A 7,500-nucleotide genomic window follows, 5' to 3' on the forward strand; every position below is an offset into this window, starting at 1 on the left:
ATATATGCATAAGGACTCGAGTGTGAAGCAACAACAAGATACAGAGGGATAAAGTTTAAGAATTTTAAAACAAAAGTGTAATTAGAAGGGAATAAGACAAAATTAAGATTCAGAAAAGGAAGATAACTGACAAAAAAAAAAAAACACACACAAACCATTTTATAAAATGTAACTATGCCATAGACGAAACTAATGCTACAACCTTTAGATTAAACACAGAAAATCTTAAAAAGAACTTCTGGAGGAAAGGTTGCCCAGTATTTCAATGACATGAACTCTTCAGCTGAATCCACTAGATGGGAAAATGTGCCATCACAATTCTTCACCAACCCACAAAATAGCTGAGGTGTTCTGTCCAAAAATGATTGAGTCCTGGAGCGATATGATTTAAAGTGGGAAGCCTTCATGTAAATATCATATGCAAATCTCTCCATAATACACGTGAAGGGGCGGTCTATAATATGACGAGCTTTATGGTAATTCTGATGAACGCCAACATTGGTTAGGCATACATCACTGACGAAAAGAACAAGCAGTATGATTCAAAAGGTAGAAAACAAAGAAGTTATATATACGTAAAAATGCATTAAATTCTATGCGCCCATACACACACACACTCGCAAAAGACCGCAACGAAGATCGGAGTGCCTAATAGAATGGATCTTTTATGCCGCATTTCCTTTATGGAAGTAGAAGAAGAATGTTGAAGGGGATTGCATGAAAAGAGAGGACGCTCCTGAGACGAATCAGCCGCGTAATATGTGCGGTATGAGCAGGTCATAGGTATAAGAACGGCTGTAAGAGCGAGGAATGTGAAGGAGCGCAGAAGTCGTAAATTTAGTAGAAGTGTAGAACAGACGAGTCTTTAGAAATTGGTTTGTTTTCGAGGAAGGAATGGAGGGTGACAGGTTGGTCAAAGAATACACAAGCGAGGTCAAACTACAAGGGCCTGCATAGTTGGCTTTTCTATTTAGTAATACCGTTGACAAGCCTTCTCTGTGGGAGTTTCAGGACGGTATACTGTGAATGTTTTCTGCACAGGGGTTGATCTAAGATTCGGTAACAACATAGTATATATAATATATATATATATATATATATATATATATAATATATATATATATATATATATATATATATATATATTTCTCACTTTCACCTTCACCCTTGGTAGCAATAAATCAGGAAATGTGATCCCTTTCATTTACCCATGATAGCTGCTGAAAAAATTTCTTCCGTGAAGCTTTATATGATATTAAATTAGGTTTTACGATGGCGTGGTATTCATTTCAAATTGCTACCCATGTACTTCATGAATATGACACATTTTTCTGGTGTGATGAATCCCTCTATAACACGACAATCTTGATTCACTACGGAGCTCAGGCCACCAGAACGTAAAACATGGAATAATACGATGGTTCAAAGTTAAATATTCTCCGTGTATTCTTTGATGTGGAGAGAGTCAATAGCAGTTTAAGATGGATAGAATGACCTGCCTTAGGAAATTTCTGCCCACAAATCAAATTCCTTTCGCTTCGTATCAGGTATTTTTATTGCAATCGATAATGCTTCAATAACAGGCGCGCAAACACAACACAGTTCAAGCACCTCCTGTCTGTTACCCGGAATGTTTGTCGGGTTCTTCTGTTCTAAATTGACACTTGGAATTGAATGATTTGTCTGACCTTCATTTTTTTTTTTATCTGAAAGATGAAGGAATTTCATTCTACGTTTTGTAAGCGTTCAAATATTCCCGGGTATTGGTTCCAATGCTAGGAAATACCAACATGAACTTTAATTACACCTGTGCTTGATTATATGAAAGTTATTAGACGAAATCACGATATTCTAATCTGTCTTTTTATATTTCCATATTACCTTGTTCGTTCTTGAATCTTTAATGATACAGAACACGACGTAATTTAACTTGAAGCATTATGAAAAGACTCTATCGTAAAAATACTCTGTACAAGTAATATTCAAACGTTCCAGCCATCTCGATAAAATACCATAATAAATTTTTTATAGAAAATTTGCGATAAGAGTGAAAACATGACGGAAAATAAGGCTGAAACGAACACTAATTACTTTTCAAGTGAGATAAACGCCTTAGAATTCCTTTACTATTTTTTTTTTCATTTTCGTGGACTGAGTAAACCACCCAAACTATTAAAAGAGTTGATTTTCGTAGACCGATTAAACCACCCAAACTATTAAAAAAGGTTGTATAGCTTTCTTGCAGCTGGGTACGTAATGGATTCCTACGAACTTTTGTTACGACTGAGAGTTGTTTAAAAGCAGCATTGCGTAAATCTACGTCTATAGATGAAAAGTTTATTGTGGGCATCTGTCCCCTTTCTTTCTCTTTATTTGTACTACAACAGTTGTCAACAGTTAGGAATTTTAAACAGTTAATATTTTTTTACTACGAAGTATCAATCAAGTCTGTTGTGTAATGCGAGGATTTCTGAAAAATACCCAATCTCTCTCTCTCTCTTCTCTCTCTCTCTCTCTCTCTCTCTCTCTCTCTCTCTCTCATACACATAAGATAGGATACTCGTGAATAATCATGGAGAATCAGTCTCACATATTGAACACAAATAAATGCAATTTATGACCATTTTTTACGTCTTCACGTTTCTTTTTTTATTTTCGACCGCATCTTTCATATGGTTATATATTTTCTAACCTGTCACTATGTTTTAAAAGTGTAAATACTTTGTGCCTGTTATGAAGTTCTGAGAGACTACCCTACTCATAGTAGATTATGAAAACCCCCAGAAATTTTCAAAAACATTTCAAAAGGTCAAAGGAGGTTACGGAAACTGAAATTAAACTGGTTGGACGCGGTTGGTTAATAATGTCTGTAGATCTTGCCACTTTGTCTCAGTCGTGGGTTTTAAATTTTCTATGGTTATGTTAGTATTGATGTTGTCCCTCCTTCAATGCACAAGTCCTAATGTTGTCCCTCCTTCAATGCACAAGTCCTAATGTTGTCCCTCCTTCAATGCACAAGTCCTAATGTTGTCCCTACTTCAATGCACAAGTACTAATGTTGTCCCTCCTTCAATGTACAAGTACTAATATTGTCCCTCCTTCAATGTACAAGTAATAATGTTGTCCCTCCTTCAATGTACAAGTCCTAATGTTGTCCCTCCTTCAATGTACAAGTACTAATGTTGTCCCTCCTTCAATGTACAAGTCCTAATGTTGTCCCTCCTTCAATGTACAAGTACTAATGTTGTCCCTCCTTCAATGTACAAGTCCTAATGTTGTCCCTCCTTCAATGTACAAGTACTAATGTTGTCCCTCCTTCAATGCACAAGTAATAATGTTGTCCCTCCTTCAATGTACAAAGCGATTATTGTTACTGACATCGTTTTTCATTTCTTTCATGTTCCATTATAAAGCATAATTTCACATTATTCTAAGTGAAATGTTAACATAAGCAAAGGCACTGACAGTTGTTGAATATGAGGCAATATATTTTCGCTAAAGTTGTCTAGGTACATAAATTATGTGGCCTTGCATCTAGAATATGCAGCCCTTAGCTCCCCTGCTTTTAGAAGAATCCTGTTGGAGAATAATACATCTGTCGTTACACCTAAACAGAGGGAAATAAGTTAGCATTCCCTTCAAGCCCCAAAGGATCTTGTTTACATAACTCGAAAGAGAGTTTTCTCCCTCTCCTATTTCCTTCCTTGACCATATAACACATTTTGGAAGATTAACGAAGACGAAAACTCACCGATCCTCAAAGGAGACATAAATATTCATCAGCGCAATAAAAGAAAAAAAAATGAGATTTTCACGGGAACGCTTGCGTCTTGTCATAGTTTTGAGATAATTTTTAGGCGACGGTGTGTGTGACAGAGAGAGAGAGAGAGAGAGAGAGAGAGAGCTTTTAAAGCAGTTTTAGAAAGGTCGCGAGTTGAAGAGCATACAAAGTGGGTTGCTGAATTACGGCCACAGGGGTTTTGCCAGAGAGGGTTTGACGAGAGGGAAGCGTCTTTGTGGGAGGAAATCTTAGCTTTGCAACGTCTAGAATTACACATTTAATTCCTATTCTATTATAACCCGATTATGAGCACTTACCAGTCAGACTAAAAGTCGATAGAGTCTATCTGTCTGTCAGTCTGTTTACGTGGTGATACGGAGACCTTGAATATATCCACTAAAGCTACAAACTTCGTTTCAGTTATTTACTAACTACTAAAATAATGTTCAATTTACCTGTCAGAAGGAATGTGGATATGTCATCTGTGGAATCATTAAAGCATCGAATGGTTATAAATTTCAAGATAAAACATAATATATATTTGGTAGTACGATATATATATATATATCTATATATATATGTATATATATATATATACTAATATATATATATATATATATATAGATATATATATATATATATATATATATAGATATATATATATCTATCTATATATATATATATCTATATATATATATATATATGTATGTTATCAGATATAGTATATGTATATATGTATGTTGTATGAGTAGGTATATATATATTTAATATACATAGCTAGTATATATATATCTAGTATATATAGTATGCTATGATATATATATATATAATATGGGTATGTACTGATATACATTTACCGTGAGAATATATTGCTCAATATGTGTTTTTTTTATAAAAAAGGGTTTATTGGCAACTCATAAGCATCGTCTGTATCTTAAGAGTCATTTGGATGTATTTTTCTAAGGTTATTTCAACTTTTTTTTCCATCTTGTTTCGTTTACAGTATTTACTTTTCCTCCACCTACATTTTTTTTCTTAATAATGATAAATGCAAGAGTTAAAGCTATTTAATCGAGAACCAGCTAATATTGGCCATCTACTTTGGCTGAACTTAATAAACTGCAAAATGAAGATATATACCTAAATATCACAAGTTGAGTGAATCGCTCGAAGTAAATAAGAGTAAATAACTTGAAATCATTAAGACTTGACCAAAGGAAATGTCTGAATTCCCAAATATTAAAAATTCAAACAATGAATATCTCCAACCTTCTCGGGAAAGACTATGATATTCATGTTACAAAATTGTCCTTCTAACAGTAAGCTCATTTTTTTCACCGTGCATTTTCTATTCAGATTGTAAGTACGGCTGATCTGCATTAATCTCGTAGAAGCTGCTTTGTCTCGGTAAAAACATTATATTGGAAAATAATATGCGTCTTTTTATCGGGACCATAAATGTTTTAAGGTGCAATCTTTTTATCAGAGGAAAAGAGATGGAGAGAAAGATTATTGACATAAATGTGTGTGTGTGTATTTTGGTGTACTAAATCAACTCGACTTTCATACATAATCAAAAATGACACCATGTTTATCCTTGAACTCATGAGGGAAGGCTAAGCCTCTCAAACAGATAGAAAACTTCATCCTGCATAGAATTAACTGAACCCAGTGCATGAGCAATGTTATTCACTTTTATCGTTAAAATATAGTCTATTTTGCACTAACCTGTCGTTCTCTATTATTCCTTACAGCATCCAAAGATTCTAATTATTTGATATTTTTTTGTTGTTGTTGCCCTTTTGTCATTCCGCTGTCTTTGTACGATGATGCACATCATACCATGCAACATGTTCAAATGAATAACGTGCAGAATCTCTATATAAATAACACGCTCCGGTAAATATAAGAAATTTAAGCCTCTAAAGAGAATTCGAAAGTGCCTTTTGCGCATGATTGATATGAATTGGCGCCTGACAGGGATGAAGCCACCGTCATGATATATTTCGACGTGAGTGAGATCTATTCATCCCGAGGGAAGGACGTCTTGAGGCATAAATCAGGCCTCAATGAACCTTTGTGCTCGGAATGAGAATTGCTTATCACGTCAGGTGCATATTGGTGTGAGGCATAAGCTTATTAGTTTTCCCTTTCATAGTCTCTTTCTCTTTTCCTTTTACAGATTTTTTTTGTGGAGATGTGATGAGGTGCCAAGACATAATTTCTGGCCGAGAAAAGAACTGGATAGAGGACGTTTGCATAAATACATTTCACATTAAATGCCGATGAATTATAGCTACCAGGTACATCACTTGATGATGTAAATTGACTTAACGAATTTCAGTAGATTTAAATTTACATATGAATATTATCAAAATATGCTACTCTATTTAACTGAATAGCAGAGAGTTAAAAATAACAGAGTATGCTTAATGGTAAAATTAAACCATGATAGTGAGATAACGAGGTTTCAATTATCTTAATCACTTAATCAAATCAGGATTTCAATCAAGTTAATCCAACAGCCAGGTCAAGAAAATTTCCAATAGAATATTTCTACTGAGACAAAGAAGCTTCTCGAGATTAATATAGATAAGCTGTATTTACATTCTGAATGGAAAATGAATGGTAAAAAAATGTATTTTTCTGTTAAATAGAAATTTATCTAACATGAATATCATATTCTTTCCTGGGAAGGAAATGAGAATTTCTTATCACGTCAGGTGCATATTGGTGCGAGCCATAAGCTTATTAGTTAACCCGTTTAGTTTCTTTCTCTTTTCCGTTTACACAACATAAAGTAAAGGTCATAATTCTCAAATGATTCTGAGACGAAAGTTAAAAACAAATTAAAATCTTTACTACTTTGATATATTTACAAAGAAATACTAATTTTCTAATAGCAAAACTTGACTAACGCAGATACAGGAGTGAAAGTAGAAACCCAGAGCTCTTTGCGTGCTGGACGGTATTTCTGATAGTCACAGTGCTCGAAATAAAAATAAATAAATAAATAATTATTTTTTCACTTAAGCCCCCAATATTTTTGTTTATATTGTTCATCTTTGTACTTCTGTATTTACACACATATACTGACTGGCATCGTAAACACATATACTGTTTTTTTTTTCATAGACTGAAAAGCACTACATTTAAAGACTATATTTAAATGAATTTTTTAGTGGTATACAGAAAAGTGGTTTACATAACAAATGGTTCCAGACAACATATGCGTATAATTTTTTCTAAATCTGCCTATTTGAAAATTACCTGCCCTCTAATCTCTCTCTCTCTCTCTCTCTCTCTCTCTCTCTCTCTCTCTCTCTCTCTCTCTCTCTCTCTCTCTCTCTCTCAAGATGTGGCTATAATTAAGCATTCTATGGTTATTGCAAGGATAGGGTTTGGGCCTGGGAGATTGTAATTACCCAGCGTCCACATTCAAATTAAAATTCATTACCTCAATTAGCATAACAGTTGGCTCGATATCAAGTTTTCTGCCATGCTGTTTGTTGATTGTTCTTTCTGTATGTAATTTACATACATGTTGAATTAACCTAAATGAACCCGAATCTTTTGAATGGGTGACCTATGAATCGACGAAGAATTTTTTCATTACTTGCAAACAAGTAATTAGAAATGCAGCAGATGCAACTTTCTCTTAACTCGCTTCAACATATTTTTGAATATTATATTTTCCAATATATGTAAGTGTATATACT

This window comes from Macrobrachium nipponense, chromosome 39, assembly GCF_015104395.2.
Source record: "Macrobrachium nipponense isolate FS-2020 chromosome 39, ASM1510439v2, whole genome shotgun sequence".
NCBI classification, from domain to species: domain Eukaryota; kingdom Metazoa; phylum Arthropoda; class Malacostraca; order Decapoda; family Palaemonidae; genus Macrobrachium; species Macrobrachium nipponense.